Source organism: Oxyura jamaicensis, chromosome Z (genome assembly GCF_011077185.1).
Source record: "Oxyura jamaicensis isolate SHBP4307 breed ruddy duck chromosome Z, BPBGC_Ojam_1.0, whole genome shotgun sequence".
NCBI lineage: Eukaryota > Metazoa > Chordata > Aves > Anseriformes > Anatidae > Oxyura > Oxyura jamaicensis.
The window spans coordinates 47,072,050-47,090,253 of NC_048926.1; the positions used below are offsets into that span (position 1 = coordinate 47,072,050).

Sequence of the window (18,204 nt, forward strand, 5' to 3'; positions counted from 1 at the left end):
TATAGTTAATAATCAACAACACTGTTGCTTGTGAACTGAATAAGGTGTTATGCATATTATCTTTTTATTTTATAGGAATACATTCAGGGATAGACATTAAATTAGGTTTTCTACTCAAAACTGTTTGAGGGTACTTCTTTGCTAGGTACTTTGCTACTAAGTATATGAAAATATGATAACCAATTAAAACAAACTTAGGTAAATGTCCTTTTAAAAACTGTAAAATATGTCATTGCTAATGAATAGCAGGTCTTACTCATGAATTATTAGTGTAATCAGAGAAGAATTCCTGGAAGCATGCAGGCATTTCAAAAGTTAGATTCCAGATGAATTATAAAAACTATTTGGATTGAATGTTTTTCTCTGCAGCTTGATGTAAAATTACCTTATAGCAGGGGAAGGGACTAGGGAAAAAGCAACTGAACATTATCACTTTCTCTTACTGTATTGATATTTCAATTTCTATGGCAATTAGAAAAGGGTTTCTCAATATAACAACACTATATTGTAAAATGTAGGATGCACTATAGCTCCAGTTAATGTTGATTGGAGAGACATGTCTGTCTGTTCATCAACTCAATAGAGTTGCTGAAGTAATGTCTGTAATTCACTCAAAATGCAAGAACAGCAGAGAGCCTTGCAGGTGGAATCCAAGAGATGAATGTAGTTCAGTGAAACTTTGTATATCTGACTGAAGAATCACTTTTCTTTGGGAAAATGATCATTCATGCTTTATCATTTTATCCTTTCCATATAGACATATCTCCACAGATGCTTAGTAGAGAGGAAATAAAAACAGTCATGAGTACACTTCACAAAACACACAGACAGTAGGATCATTACATGTATTTTTACATACATGTATTATACATATAAATATATATGATATACATCTATTTTGATACATATATACATTGGCAATACCACAAAGCTGTTCAAAATTTAAATGCTAGATCAGCGTGCTCCATTCAATGACACATTTTTAAATAGAAAATATTGCTTCCAACCAGCCTAGGTTTGTTTTACCTTAAAATCTAAATATGGCAATGAAAAGTGCTTACATTTTAGTGTAATCATACATTGCACTCCAATCTGGAATACTAGGATCATGGGAAATCAACAATAAAAGACAAATGAGACCTATTAAAACTGTGCCCAAATAAAATAATAATAATAATAACAATAATAAGCTAGTTTATTATTTAGTTATATTAATTTATTTAATTAGTTTAAGGATATCCAGGTCCAGAACCTGACAGTCTCTTGCACCACTTACTTTAGAAGTTTTGTAAAAGACTCATATTAGGCAGTAATTTGTCAGAATAACAAAGTAAGACAATTATATTTCCTACCCACTGTAAGAGTTTCAAAAGCTTTATATCTGTCACTTAAAACTAATTGTTTATGTCCTTTTCAAAATAATTCTGGTTTTGTTGTTTTTGTTGGGGGGGGGGGAGGGAGGAAGGCCACGGAATCACAGAATTGAAGGGGTTAGAAGGGACCTCCAGAGATCATTGGGTCCAACCCCTCTGCCAAAGCAGGCTCCCTATAGCAGGTTGCCTAGGCAGGCGTCCAGACAAGTTTTGATTATCTCCAGAGAAGGAGACTCCACAATCCCCCTGGGCAGCCTGTTCCAGTGCTCTGTCACCCTCACCATGAAGAAGTTCTTTCGCATGTCAGTGCAAAACTTCCTGTACTCCATTTTGTGGCCCTTGCCCCTTGTTGTGTCCCCACTAACCACTGAAAAGAGGTTGGCCAAATCTCACTGTCTCCCACACTTAAGGTATTTGTAATCATTGATAATATCTCTTTTCAGTCTTCTCAAGGCTGAACAGACCCAGGTCTCTCAGCCTTTCCTCATAGGAAAGATGCTCCAGGCCCCATATCATCTTTGTGGCCCTCCGCTGCACTCTTTCCAGGAGATCCCTGTCTTTTTTGTACTGGGGAGCTCAGAACTGGACAGAGTACTCCAGGTGAGGCCTGACCAGGGCAGAGTAGAGGGGAAGGATCACCTCCCTTGACCTGCTGGCCACGCTCCTTTTAATGCACACCAGGATCCCATTAGCCCTCTTGGCCACCAGGGCACACTGCTGGCTCATGGTCAACCTGTCGTCCATCAGGACCTCCAGGTCATTCTCCGCAGAGCTCCTCTCCAGCAGGTTGTCCCCCAGCCTGTACTGATACTTCTGGTTGTTCCTTCCCAGGTGCAGGACTCTACACTTGCTCTTATTAAACTGCATTTGGTTTCTTCCTGCCCAGCTCTCCAGCCTGTCCGGGTCTCACTGAATGGCAGCACAGCCTTCTGGCATGTTTTCCACTCCTCCCGGCTTTGTGTCGTCAGCGTACTTGCTGAGGATGGACACTATTCCCTCATCAAGGTTGTCAATGAAGATGTTGAACAAGACCGGACCCAGCACCGACCCCTGGGGAACACCGCTAGTCACAGGTCTCCAGCCAGACTGTGTGCCGTCGATCACCACCCTCTGAGCTTGGCCAGTCAGCCAGTTCTCAACCCACCTTTGTTTCCACTCCTCTATCCCACATTTTCTCAGCTTTGCTAGCAGGATGTCGTGGGAGACAGTACCAAAAGCCTTTGTTGTGTTTTGTTTTGTCTTTTTTTTTTTTTTTTTTTTGCTTAAGGGAGTACTGTATCAGTTCTAGTGGTTAACTGATTCATTAAAACAGCACATTGTATAACAAACACTACACTCGTATTTGAAAATTAAGGAGATTTGACAACATCAGAGATCAAGATACTGATATGCCTACCAAGACAGTGGTGGTGTGTAATAAGTGTTTACACATTGTGTAATAAGACGTATTAACTAGCATGCTATCCAAAACTGTAAAGGCTGATTATCCAATAGTGATTACCTTAAAGGGAATAGCCATATTTTTCAGCTGTGCTGGGTGACCACAGCTTCCTTTGATATCACCAGAGAAAAAGGCAAGTCAATGCCTTCCATCACATTCAACTCTAATAAGTGCCATACATACACAGGACCCCTTAAGACAGTGCTGTTGGTGGAAGCCCTCTTTACATTAAAGGCCTAAAATTCTGAAAATATAGTTATTGATTTAATTAAAATTCCTTTATAGTCATGTATCATTTCATTAAAGATAAGACACAGGTGTTCAATGAATATCATTATTAAGGAACATATTTATTCAGATCATCATATACAGTCTACCATGTCCATGGGTTGATAACAAAAATAAAGCCCATTATTATGATCTTGGAGTGATTCACTGGGAGGATTTACAGAAACAGGGCACCTATTTGTAAGTCATAATGTTGTATGGTTTCATTCTGAAGAAGGGATTAGTGTCAAGGAGAATGGATACACAGACCACGTGGGAAATCTTACTCACTCATAGCAGTGCTTAAAAAAATAAGAAATAAAAAAAAATGGACCACTGTTTAAGGTCTAAAAACTCATTTGGCCTATTTTCCTTGAGAGACCAGTTAGAAGAAAGTTTCACTTGGTTCTTGTGTCTTCAATAATTCTCTAAGTAAATAACATGTTCAGCAATGCTTCAGGTGTGCAGCACTGCTGTGTCAGCAGTGTTGACACAGTTACCATGTTTCCAATGCACTCACACTTCTATCATTGTGCTAGAGCATTTGCATGTGTTTACATCTCAGATCCAGTATGGTCCAACAGGAACAAAATAGTGTGGTGAAAATTGCCACATTATCAAAATATGTCTCCATGTGGTTGAGATCTAGGTTTGGACAAATAAGGGACAATTTCAATTAGTATTATTCTGTAATTTAAAACTGCCTCTGCTTTATATACATATATTCTGCATTGTCTGCTGGTTTAAGTAGAAATTAATGAGAAAAAACACCTACATTAAAATACTGAATAATCTTTGTCAGCAGGAAGTGGAAGGTTAATTGACTTAATAACTAAAATGCAAGAGTTGACACTTAAGAAGAAAAAAAAAAAAAGAAAGAAAAAAAAAAAGAAAGATGGCATTTGATCTTTATAAAAACAGATCTTACTCAACTTAAGCTGAATTTACTTGCTAGAGGTGAGCGATGGAAATCAAAACTCAGCCTTAACTGCAGTGGGGATACTGACTGATGCTATATTGTAAAAAACACTTCACCATCTAGCCCCATAAGGATACAGTTCAACAGTTTGCTGTTGCTTGTATAATTTAACAAATGATATAAAAAATACAGTCCGTTAGAAATACTGACAAAGTCCAAGAAGACAGAAGACAGGGCTTTTTTACTTAAACCTAAAACTGCTCAACAGACAGAAAATCTGGATATAAAGAATTAAAACGTATACAGCTACAAACCAGATCTGTTTTCTACTGGAAATTCAGCTAGCATTTTCCTCACTCAGTTATGTCTATCTGTTGCTTGTGCCACTGTTCCTCTGCTTCTCTGGTGTGAAAATGAAGGTTACTGAGACATATCCTGGCTTCAAACTTCATACCAAGGCAGCAAAACCAACATCTTTTTTGTGTGTGTATATCCCTGACCTTATGTGTCACATATGTCACCAAGTGAGGAAAAATTCAGTTATTGTTTTTTTGTTTGTTTGTTTTTGTTTGGTTTGTTGCTTGGTTGGTTTGTTTGTCTTTTATATACTCTTACTTAAATAAAAGAATATGAACTATAGCAGTCATTTAAGCTGTTTATAGGAGCCTAGAGGCTGAAGCATTCACAGCACTTTTCTTTGAATGATGGATTCATATATTGTCAAACATTGTAAAGTAGTGTTCAATGGCTTACTGCAACTGGGACAGTCATAGCTATTACCATGGCTTGCCCCTTAATGCAGATTTCCCAAGGGGGTGTTCCATTGTGAAAGTAACTAGCTCCAGTTTTCAGTTTGTAATGCATTATAATACAAATATCTTGCAAAGGTATATCTTCAAGTTTTTAATGGAACATTACGATTAATACCATTTTGTAATCTGCTTGTTATTTTGAATTCCCCTTTCAGTTTGAAGAAAATGGTCCTAGAAATATACACCAGACAAAAGCTCTCAATAATAGCTAGTGATTAACAAAGTAGCTCTTTAAAGAGCCAACTTAATTAATGAAAGTTAATGTGTATGCTCACAGTATATGGTATAGGTATATCTATATAAGTTACAGGTAAAAATAAATTGTGAGTTCTGATGGTAACACCTATTAAAGTCTCTTTTTATTTTCAGAAAGTTAAACATTAAAAACATCTGCCTCCAGAGCATGTTAAGCTTTAGCAGAATCAGCTGTTTTACACCTATGCATATATTTATTTAGAATTCCCCTTGGGTGATTACTTGGCTCTCCTTTATCATTCCTTTTTACCTTTATTTTTATTTTTAATATATCTTTAAAGCCTTGGACATTACCTTTAGAGTTTCAGAAAAGCTTAAGTATAAAGCAGTCCTTGAACTGCTAGGGCAAGTGTATTTTACAGTAAATTTAGAAGCTTTTTGCCTTTTACAGAGATCTGGAGTTCTCTATAATTTTCCAGAGATATAAGGGGACAGAAAGGAAAGCAGCAGTTTTGCAAAACTTGATTCCCTCCTCTATTTGCAGTTTACATACAGACAATCATCCATTTCACTTAGAAGTACTCTTCTTCACAGTCCTCCATGACAAAAGATGGAGAGGGGCAAAAAAGATCAGATGATTGTGTGTGTTACCACTTTAAAAAATAAAAATAAACTAAATATTTAAAATTAAAATTAAAATTAAAATAAATGAAGTACTCTGTTCCCAAAGTGAGAACAACTTTGGATCCTTTCCTTCTTCAACAATAAAGGAACAATTAAAAATGACTTTTATTTCTGTTTTCAAGTTAAATGGCAGCTTTAGTATTCACAGTAGGAAGTCACATGCCCATTTGACACATAAAAAGTTTGTGAAGGATTCCCTTTTTCTTTAGAGATTTTGGGCTTGTGCTCTCTCTGCTAGAATGATAGATGTGCATTTAATGTCACAGTAGACCTGGCTTGCCTCCAAAGACTCGGAGGATCCAAATAATTGAACTCTTTGTTTCCAACAAACCAATATAATTTGTAGGCTGCACCCTCAAGACTTCGCTTCAAATCATTAGTCCCCAATAGAAGCATAAGCCAACATCTCCTGAAATTTACAGAGGCATAGCTTTAATTGCAATCAACCGGACACTTCATAGTTTGCATGAGAAGGCCAGTATGGACCTCTCTAAGAATCTGTATGGGGTTTGTAGTTACTTCCTTGACCTCCACCTACAATAGGTCTAAATATGTATTCCTACTCCAGCCTAAAAACAGACGCTAACTCTATTTTCAGTCTCTTTTGGGAAACTCATTAGAACATCTGCAGTGTCATTTAGCCCAACAACCGTTAAGTCACAAGTTATTCACAAGGCAATAGAAGATAATCCATAAGAATATTGCATTCAGAGAAATTTCAAGTGCCTTAAGGGAAACTTAAGGGTCAATTTGTGACTGCCATGAGTATCCTCTGGCATCCCAAGTGTCACATTTTTTATCTTGATACTCTACAATTAGTTATTGGCTTTGTTGTTGTTGTTGTTGTTTTCTTATATAGAGATTGTATATAAAATATATATATAATATATATAATGTATATAATATATATATTTATATTAATAACTTTTTATTTACACACATGATACAGCAGCACTCAGCTCTCTTGCCAGCTGATTAAACAGTAGAGGTGTGCAGTTATGTGAGTGCATTTTTAAAAGTCTGAATTATCTATAGACTAAAAACCTTGAAGAACACTGGTCTAAGGGAATAAAATTTAAATAGTGTGGTGCAAGGTTCCTAGCCTTGAATAAGTTAATGCATTGGGCTTAATTGGCAAGGTTTTGCAGGAAGCTGCATGGGTTGGCCTCTGTGAGCAGTGCCCAGAAGCTGAGCCATTAGGTAAGTGTCAGTTCCAGACAGCTTCAAAAGGGACCCACCACAGTGCAGAGACAAGCCAGGGAGCAATGCTTGTTAGGCCTCTGAGAAAGTGAATTTAAGACAGGAAAAACCTGCTGTGCAACAGCAACTGGGAGAGAGGAGTGAGAAAATGGAAGATGAACAGTCCTGTCTACACCCAGGGGAGTGCAGCAGGAGGCAGGAGGTGCTCCAGGCAGGCAGCAGCAGTTCCCCTGCGGCCTGTGCAGGGAGAGGCCCCTGGGGGAGCAGGCTGTCCCCCTGCAGCCCATGGGTCCCACATGGAGCAGATCTCCACGCTGCAGCCTGTCGAGAAGCCCCCAGAAGAGCAGGTGGTTGTGGCATGGAGGAGGCTGTGACCCATGGAGAGACCCCAGTGGAGCAGGCCCTGGGCTGGAGCTGCAGCCCATGGAGAGGAGCCCACGCAGGAGCAGGGGTCTGGGGGAAGCTGCTGCCCATGGGGAACCTGTGCTGGAGCAGTTTGCTCCTGGGGAATGGATGGACCCTGTGGTGCAGAGCTGTGTGGGAGCTGTTCCTGAAGAGCTGCTGCCTGTGGGCAGCCCCCACAGGCTCAATTTGGGAAGGACAGCATCCTTGGAAGGGACCCCACAGGGAGCTGGGGCAGAGAGGGACCGTGAAGGAGTGGTCAAAGGAAGGAGGAGATGAAGTGTTAGGGACTGACCACAGCCCCCATTCCCCATCCCCCTGCACTGCTTGTGTGGTGGACGTAGAATACTGTAGATGGGGGGAAGGTGTTTTAATTTGCTTTTAGTTTCTCACTCTTCTGGTCTGTTATTAACTCGCAATAAATAGCATTCATCTTTACTGTGCTGAATCTGTTTTGCTTGTAACTGGTAAGTGATCTCCCTGTCCTTAGCTCAACTCACAAGCTCTTTTCACATTTTCTCCCCATCGTTTTAAAGATGGAGTGTGAGACAGTAGAATGATTGTGCTTGGCTACCTACTGGTGTTAAAACACCACAGTTAGGGATAGTTGCTCTTGTCTAATAATGTTGATATATTGCTATTAAATTCTGTAGTGCAGCATGCTCCAATAAAGTGAAGCAGGGTATTTTCTAGTGCAACTGTCTCTAATCTAGAGAAAGTTCTCCTCTCAGTGTCAGGCTTCTCAGGAAACATGCATCAATAGAACTCCATATGGTTGAGTGAGGTAAACATTCTGACTGCTAAGTGGAAACACACCACATAAAACATCCCACAGCAAAAGATCACATTTGTTAACAATTTTGAAATCATTTGTAAGGTTCCTTAACATTACCCTTAATTTATGCCGTTGTCTTCACTGACTCTTGCACAGGCTTTACCCATACGGAGACAATTAGGGCACTGTAGAGAAATGCATTCTTACAGAAAAAAAAAATAAAATAAAATAAAATAAAAAATAAAAATTAAAAAAAATATTTAAAAAGAAACTTTCAGACATCAGAACATTTTGGCACTTTGGAGAGCCCTAAAGATCTTTGAACTTTTCCTCCTGCAGAAAAGATCATCCTTTTTAGAGATGAATAAAGTAAGAAACAGAACTGTTTTAGTGTTGTTGTTGTTGTTGTTTTGTTTTGTTTTGCTGGCAGTGGTTTTTCTTTTCCAAGTTTATGGTTAGATAAGGCACAGAAGTTTGGAGCCTTTATTCTCAACATGAATAGTGCATATGTCGTTGTAATATGTATCCTCATAAATAGAAGAATTGTAGTAAGTTCTTGGAACTTGGGACTGTTTTCTACTTTCAAAAATTTCCTATTTTGTTGCTTGGAATTGATTTTATATGGTGCAACCAAAAAAAACAAAAGCAAAAAAACAGCTAAGCAGTTACATGTCAGGGAGTCCTTAACCAAGAGACATGTGGAAGGACTGACAGGAAAACTACTGACATCATTGTATTTTGAAATCACCTGTTTCTGAAACATATATTTATAGTCTTAATATAATTGAATATATTAATAGTCACATTAATAATCTTGTATAATAAAGTAACCATCTGGATATTTGCTCCCTCTACTTTTGTATGTCTAATTGTACATCATTATTTTAGAGGCATATGCTTTAGACAGAAAATACGTCAGATATTATATATAGCTTTCAAAACCAGTATATGCTTTTGAAATGCTAAAATGACATATGCATGTTTTAAACAGTATGCCTATAGAAAAATCAACTATGCTTAATCAGGAAAAAGTATGTAGCAGTTAGGTATGTGCAATATGTACACAGAAAAGCAGCATGGTGTTCCTTAACAAGAAAAGATTAGCAAAAATCTCTGTAAATAAGATGTACTTAAATATATCTATCACACCAAAGCACTGAATATGAAATCTTAGTGTCAGGAAGATGATGTAAAGTATTCGGAATGGTATTTGTAGAAAAAAGAAAATAGTCAACAATTGCTATAAAAATTCGAAGAAAACAAACAAACAAAAAATCTATGGAAACACAACTAGAATCCAAATCTCTGTATTAGGTGAAGTGAAGAAAGAATGACATGGTTCCACTTCAAGAGCAATAATGAACGAACGCATCAACGTGGTTTTTGGTTTCCAGGTTTTAAATCTAATCTATAGAATAATTTTCTTCAGTTACACTGACAGATTTCCTTTTTGGGGGGTTAAAAAGTACTACTTCCCTTAATTGAGAATTCCTTTCTATTATTTTTCTGTGTTTTATTTTGTTTTGTTTTGTTTTGTTTTGTTTTTCTCTTAACTTGGAAATAAAAGGCATTTCATATGTTTCCTTATTAAAAAAAATGCCATGAACAAGCTGCCTAGGGTGTTCGCACTGTTTAAAGATATATCATAAGCACAAAACAACACATTTTTTTTCATTTATTCAGCAATGAGGTGCAAATATGTACTTTAATTCTAAAATTAAAGCATTGCTTTTTCTCGAACACTTCTGAAGTTTATAAAATTATTTGAGGACTTTATAATATACTGAAGAATAAAATTGAAGTTTTAGATGCAACCAATGTTAGGGCAGAAATTTTCATCAGATGAAGTTTATTTTGCCTGAATCCAAGAAATATTTTACATACATGATTTTCTGTGAAGGATAAATGTGAAAACATGGTGGATTTTATAGATGTTCTATTCATTAACTTGGGAAACTGGTTTATGAACCAATCGATCAATGTTTAGTGTACATTTCAGTGTAGTAGAAGGAAAGTTGTATATATTTGCAGGGTGTTCAGTGCAGGAGGCTGAAGATTATCTTCCAGGAAGCTACATCTTAGCTCTTAGTAAATACAAAAGTTCAAAGTGAATGCTATTTATAAATTTTCTAAGGCAATGGCAAATGCAAAGGACTGTTTTTTTGTTGTTTTTGTTTGTTTGTTTGTTTGTTTGTTTTGGTTTTGTTTGTTTGTTTGTTTGTTTGTTTTGTTTTTTGTTTGTTTGTTTGTTTATATGTATATATATTTATTTAATATAAACTGGCTGTGAGAATTCCCATGCATTCAGCTTGTGCCCTAGTAGAACTACCTGTATCCTTATCACCTCCCAAAATATCAAAGCTATAAAGCTATAATAAATGTTATAGTAAATGTCAACACATCAATATATATCATAACATCTTATATATTATAACATCACCTATCTAGTCGATCAAGGGAAACCGGATGATGTAATCCTTTTGGATTTCAGTAAAGCTTCCACACAGTTTGCCATAGTATTCAGCTGGACAAAATGTCCTGCATACAGATAGACAAACACATCATAGGATGGGTGAACATTTGGCTGACGGGCAGGGCTCATAGGGTTGTGGTAAATGCGGCTGCATCAGGCTGGTGGATGGTCACTAGTGGTGTAACCCAGGGCTCCATTTTAGGGCCAGTTCTCTTAAATGTTTTTATGAATTAATGTGGATGTAGGACTAGAAGGTGTTTTGAGTGAATTTGCTGATACCAAACTGGGAGGAGTTGTTGACTCTGTTGAGGGTGAAAAGGCCTTGCAGAGAGATCTGGACAGATTGGAGAGCTGAACAATCACCAGCCACATGAAGTTTAACAAAAGCAAGTGCCGGGTCCTGCACCTGGGATGCAGCAGCCCCAGCTATACTTACAGACTGGGTGACGAGACGCTGGAGAGCAGCTCCGCAGAAAGGGATCTGGGGGTCATGGTTGACAGCAAGTTGAATATGAGCCAGCAGTGTGCCCTGGCAGCCAGGAGGGCCAACCATAGCCTGGGGTGCATCAAGCATGTCATTGGTAGTCGGTCAAGGGAAGTGATTGTCCTGCTCTACTCTGCGCTGGAGCTGCCTCACCTCAAGTACTGTGTGCAGTTCTGGGCACCACAGTACAAAAAGGACGTGAAACTATTGGAGAGTGTCCAGAGAAGGGATCCAAAGATGGTGAAGGGCCTAGAGAGGAAGACATATGAGGAGCAGCTGAGGTCACTTGGCCTGTTCAGCCTGGAAAAGAGGAGATTGACGGGAGACCTCATCACCTCATAGTCTACAGCTTCGTCAATAGGGGGAGTGGAGGGGCAGGAACTGATCTGTTCTCTTTTGTGACCAGTTATAGGACCCACGGGAATGGTGTCAAGCTGCGGCAGGGGAGGTTAAGGCTAGACATAAGGAAGAGGTTCTTCACAGTGAGGGTGGTCACACACTGGAACAGCCTTCCCAGGGAATTAGTCACTGCAACAAGCCTGTCAGAGTTTAAGAAGTGTTTGGACTGTGCTCTTAGTCATATGGTCTGAATTTTTGGAATTTTTGGTTAGATGATTCCTATGATCTTATACTTTTATATATTATTTAATTCTTGTAATGTATTACAGACCACATTAAAAAAACAAAACAAAACAAAACAAAACAAAACAAAAACTACCTTAGAATATCATGGCTTCACAAATATGAAAGCTTAACAAAATCTTTTTTGCATTCTGAAAGTATATCATACTATAGATTTTTTTTTCCATTAAGTGAATTCTATCAGGTTACTGGACTTTAGTTAGCTCTACAGAAAGTGAGTTTCTTAGTGGTTTAACAGAATGAAGATAAGAACAGGTTAACTTTCCTTACTGGTTTAGCTGTTGCTATAAGTCTAGAGCTTACTTTCCCAAGCCACACAGAGACCTAGCTGGAATGTAACTTATTTAAGAATGCCTCTTCATGTCTGCTTACTTCATTCACTGGAAACAGCTTAGCACAGTGGGGGAGGTTCCTTGCTGAGAGCTTTCCAAATAAAAGGCAAATTCTGTGCCAAATATCAGTTCTCAGTGTACAAATTTCAGGTCCCACTTCAAGCTTAATAGTTCCACAGAGGAACAGTTTGAACTGGCGAGCAAAACACAAGCACAGCACAGGTCCTTTCAACAGTATCATTTTCAAAGTTCATATATAAACAGTAATTTTAATAAATACACCTTTAAAAGTATTTCCTGATATTGTGCATAGAGGTTGGTGAAAGAAATATCTTCAGAATTTCCAAAGTATTGCTCCATCAACAACAGGGAAAACTCAATAGATTCTGAAGTATCCCTTTCCTTTCATCCCTGAAAAAAATAAAAAAATAAAAATAAAAAATAAAAAAAAAAAATCTGAGATACCAAGAATATGGAATCCAGTGACAGGACATTTCCATAGGATATGAGATACTCTGGCATAACATGTCTGTGAATTAGAGTGGTCCATGGCTGAGGTACCCACCCACATACTAGACTATGAATATATTCACTCTCTTTTTTCCTCTCTCTCATAATCTATTTTCAGATCAATTTATATAAAAGGAGTAACTGTAGTAGCAAAGATCATGAGATATATCCTAAAACTTTTCTATTTTTTGAAAATAAATAAATAGATAATAAAGGTTAAAAAGAATAAATAAATAGTAAATAAATAAATAAATGGTAGGTAGGTAGTAAATAAATAATAAATAAATAATAAGGTCTTCTAGTCAGTTTATGGACCTGTGATGTGAAAGAGCTAGCTTCAAGTTCCAAACTCAAGCAGGCAGGGTTAAGTTCTGAATGTTAATGCCTAGCTTCTCCCTTCCCTCCAAACAAACATCAAGAGAAGTACATGAGCTAATTATAAATGGCAAATACAAAACAAATGAGGAAAACTGACATGTTTTGATTTAATGGGAAATGGAAAGGCAAAACTCTAGCAGGCAAAGTGACATTGAATCAGACAACTTATATGAAAAGATGCGTATACATTATGTATTGTTTCTTCTATATCACACCTATGGGTAATTTCCATCTCCAACAGATGCTCCGGTGGCTGTTGTAGGTCTGACTTAAGAAAGGGAAAGAAAGCTCACTGTATATGTGTGTTGCTGAGTGGGCAGTCACAAGACAGACAGTGGAATATTCATCATTGAAGCAATTGTGAAGATGGAATAGAAAGTGAAGAGCCAGAGGGCAAAATCAGTGTTTTTGTATGAAGTGCTTTGTATGTGAATGGGACAGAGCATGAGAAATTTTTGAACTAATCTAAGTTCCAAACAGCTACAGATAAGTTTTTTCTTCTCAGTTATCCTGTTTTCTTGATATATGAATAACATGTTATCACATATAGCAGGGTAAGAGCTCCTAAGTCTAGGCTACTTCCAGTTACCATGACAATTACTAACATTGGTTGTGTTTGCTTCTTTGTGACTATGAGAAGCAATAAAATTTTCCAGTTTTTTATGGTGTTTATTTTATATCACACAAACAGTTTGAGAACACATTTTTAGCAATTGAGCAGTACAAATGCTTAGGTTGACAGAAAACCTCTCACACACTGGGAGATTCTGTGATACTATGAATGCAGCTTACAGACTTCTGGCACAGCCAAGAGGATTGTGCAGTTTTACCTACTTACTTATTTCCTTATTTATTTATTTTGGTTGACTGTGTATGTCCTTTCCAGGGAACTGCACCTCTTCCAGAAATTTATGTTCTCTAATGTTGAGACAGATTTAAATCTGTGCTTCACATTGATGAGAAAATATTTCTTGAGTTTGATCTTGGGTAGATGAGTAGACAGAACATGATTAACTTAATTTATGTTGTTGTTTTTTTTGGCTTTACAGTTCCTTCTAATTACTACTTATATGCCTTCAGGTTTTTACGTATATCTTTGAGTATAAGAATTTTGTTAACATTGTTCATGCAAGGTGACATTTTGTGCATTTCGTTTTGATCATTTGCTTTTCTTTCCTTTTTTTTTTAATGATTTTTTATTCTGAGATGAACAGCATGAGTAAAATCTATCACTTCTAAAGAGGTGACATAAAATTATGAAGTTCAATCAGCTTGATGCATGACTTGTCACTGTGCTTGTTTATGAAAAATAACTATGGGATTAAATTCAGATCTCAGACTGTATTCAATGTAGGTCCAAAAACCTGCATTGCTGAAGAAGAACTCCATGATCATTTGCTGGGATTCTAGAAATAACCATTCTTGTACCAACACTGCCCTGACCAGGTAGAGTATAGACTCCTCTTTTTATTGTATACAAAATGTTTGTCTCTGACATGAACTGTGGAGTTTAAAAGTCAGAGATAAGCACATGGGAAGTCACTGCATTTGCTTGATACAAGCTTATTGCCACCATTATTAAAGAACAGATAATGTTGTGGGAGGGGGTTGTTTGTTGTTTTTATTTATTTTAAGCAAAAGACCATACCTATGGGCTTGAATTTTCCGGTGTTCTGTAAGATACAATCATATGGATTGTCTTAGATGTGCTTATCTAAAACTTGCCTCTTTTGCTTCTCTCCAGACCTAATTCAAGGCTAGATCTGTATAAGGAACTAAACCAAAAGATTTTAAATTTTCATGTTTTCATTCATTAACATGTCTGCCCCAATCTTACGATTTAATATTGCTAAAAGATATCTTTAGATTCTTTTCCAGAGAGCTGAATCTTCTGGCTGAAGCTTGCTATCCAAACTCTTGTAGTCATAATTGCTCCACTTGTCTTTTGGTCTTCCCTAGCATTTAGCTTCTAACACAACATCGCAGTATCATCTGTACTGCTCTGTCTGTTTCACTTTACTCTTTTGGTTTTGCATCTGGTTTCCTTTGCTTCATTGTGCCAAGAAGAATCTTCTTTACTGTTTTTCCCAGGCCCTTTGCAGCTTTTTTTTTTCTTTTTGTCTCGTTTGTCAGTTAATACTATCTTTAACAACTCATTTCTTGCTTTGTCATTTAATTAATGTCTCAGCTGCTCTCCCAGTTTTTGCTCTTTATGCTTACTCTTCCTAGCCTGATCCAGAAAATATTAGGCTTTTCCCCTCAGTGATTCCATTAGACCTCTGGAGGTAAGTGTATTGCAAATAAATAGTTATGAATAAATGTCAAGATAAGTTGTTATGGAATACTTAATGCATGTGTAGAAAAATATTAACACATTTGTAGTCACACATTCAAATACACTCAACTGCTTCCTGTCTTTCCATTATCCCTTTTTTCCCACCCCTCCTTCCTACCACATACACATACAATTGTACAGTTGGATAACTTCTGTTGTTGTTTAAATATTGATTATATTGGATATAACCATTATTTTCTTAAGGTTGTTAAAGTCCTGACAATTCCTTGTCAGCAATTAATATATGTGCTGTCATAGAGAGTCCTAATTGTTTATTAGAATTCACAGCCTTTGCAGAGGGTGCCAGTTATGTTTTGAATCAATTGTTCTGCTGTTACTATGACTTTTAGTGTAAAATTACAGACTATACCTTAGTATTTTAGTTGAATCCCACTGAAAACCATTAGTTCAGAATGTGGTAAGAGGTTAGTTATGAATTATTTTAGGACTACCATAGTTGAGAGTAAGGAATTATTTAATTGCAAGTTTCAAAGTAAAATGGACTCACAAATTATGAAGTAATTTTCAACCAATTTCAGCTTCAAGATGAAATTCAAGCTTTAAGCAGCACACATGGCATAATTATTTACTTTTTTTCCAAATTTCCCATTGGAAAGCTGTCTTTTTTTTTTCTTTTTCTTTTTCTTTTTTTTTTTTTTTTGACATTTATACACACAGAAACAAAGCCTTCTTATATTTAGACAATGGCATGATAATTCAGCATGTGCACTTATGAATCATTTAGTGGAAACAAATAGGGGACACCTGTGCTACTAAAATAAGCCTTATTTTAAAAGTCAATAAACTGACATATTCTATAGAATATTATCATATTCTAACAAACTATTTAACAAACTGAATTCAAAATAGCAAATTATTTGATGGTTTTACATGAACTGGATGAATAAGACTAACAGAAGGAAAAAAAAATATTCTGTAAATATTTCTGCATTTTAATTAACTAGAAATATTTAATTGTCATTCAAAAATGATCATGACTAAGAAAACTCAAAGAAGAAATTCTGAATGCAGGAATAAGAAATAACACTTGTTATTAATATTCTGCAAAGTGCTTCTTATCATAAGAAATGCGTAAGTGATGAATATGCAGCTGCTATAAAATCATAAAAAAGACAGTACAACAACACAAAAAAAGTAGTGTTTTAAAAGGTAAAAATCTTCATTCATTCCTCAAACAGGCTCCTTGCTGGTTTTCTTTCAGAGTGAGGCTTTTGTACAGTTTAAAATTAAAGACTAAACCCCAGTAAACTTGATAAAAATATGTACAATTTAATGCTGCTAAGCCTGCAATTCAGCTGGAGAAATGCTGAAAAAAAATATTGTCCATCATCTATTGCCTGGAAGAGCTGAGAGAAATTCTTCAGACTCTGAAGGAAATCTGAAATGAAGATGAAATTTGTGGTCTTTTCAGTGGTGTTTTGTTGTTGTTGTTGTTGTTGTTGTTGTTGTTGTTGTTGTTGTTGTTTGGAAGCCTTATCAAGACGTTTGGAGTCTTGATTTCATTTTCTTGGCATGTCAATAGATGTAGCAGAATGTTAGATAACCATTTTTAAAAGTTTCATTAAAAATCATTATTTTAAAATTTTATTTAAGGGAATTTGAGAACTTGAAAGCAATGTGATTTTCTGATTTATCTAGCATAAGGACAGTATCTGGACATTATTATAGCTAAAGACCTACTTGTTTCAACAGGGTCATACTCATTGCAAGACCTTTCCTTTGTACACTACAGTGAAGGTATACTAGCTAGCAGCTAGAGTCTTCCAAAACAAAGTTTTGGAAAATGGTAATAATAACTGTTTGCAAATTTTCCCTCTTTGGAGAAACCAAGCTATTGCCAGTAACAAAAGGCAATTACTTAACTAATGCTTGCTTTCCAGCTTTTTCTCACTTTCCAACATTGGCAGAATTGAGCTGGACAGCTCACAGGAAATTAAACTGTTGCTGCTGTTTTCTGTCTTCTGCCATCTAACAGTTCATGACGTGAGTGAGGGTCCTGACCTGTAGTTTGAGGATTATACTCTATAGAAGTAAGTTAATCATCATTACGATGATTAAAATCATAACCCAAAAAGTTTGTTTCTTTCAGTTAACTACATGAATTTTAAACCTTTCCTGCACACACAACTGTGCATACACGCATGCGCATGTGTATGCACCTGTGAGAACACGCTTTCACACATACAGAAATATTTCAGGTAGATCTAGTAATGTTAAGGTCAACTACCACTTTTCATTATAGTATGCCTTATAACTCTGCTAAGCAAAATCATTCCAGCTACAGTTTTACAAGCCATATGTCCCTTTCCCCAGATGCTGGCTATTTTGTTTTGTTCAGCATTCAAAATTCTGGCAAAATGCTGCCAATCAGTCTTTTTCAAAAGCTTAGGCTTAGGATATAACAGGAAATTTTGTGGAGAAACATTTACTGTTTGTTTTTCTGCTCTGTGTTCTTAATTTCTCATTTCACAACCTCTTCAGTTTCTAGCCTGTGAGGGAGGAAGTCACCTCAGTGTAACTCAATGTTCCTGAACTTTGGTATTTATTTGGTGCTAAAAAATACACAAGTAGCTCATCTTCCTTTAGGGTTTATAGAAACAAAGCCTGGCAAAATGGCAGATTGATATGCTATTAGTTTAAGCACAGATGTCTGTGCAAGGAATTTTTAGATTCCAAGTCAACTGGTGGCCTGAGTGGATATTATAATCTTGTGCAAAATTCTTTCTTCTTTCTTTCTTTCCTTCTTTCTTTCTTTCCTTCTTTCTTTCTCTCTTTCTCTCTTTCTCTCTTTTTCTCTCTTTCTCTCTTTCTTTCTCTCTTTCTTTCTTTCTCTCTTTCTTTCTCTTTCTCTCTTTCTCTCTTTTTCTCTCTTTCTCTCTTTCTTTCTCTCTTTCTTTCTTTCTCTCTTTCTTTCTCTTTCTCTCTTTCTCTCTTTCTTTCTCTCTTTCTTTCTCTCTTTCT

The 18,204-nt window shown here is 36.6% G+C and overlaps 1 long non-coding RNA gene across 1 annotated transcript in view; it reads left to right on the forward strand.

Annotated features, from left to right (window-relative positions):
* Nucleotides 1-16,788: 16,788 nt before the first annotated feature.
* Nucleotides 16,789-18,204, forward strand: part of LOC118156774 — an 8,636-nt gene continuing 7,220 nt past the window's right edge. The window contains exon 1 of the long non-coding RNA XR_004746430.1: nucleotides 16,789-16,798. This is a non-coding gene — a long non-coding RNA (uncharacterized LOC118156774). The remainder of the gene's footprint in view (nucleotides 16,799-18,204) is intronic.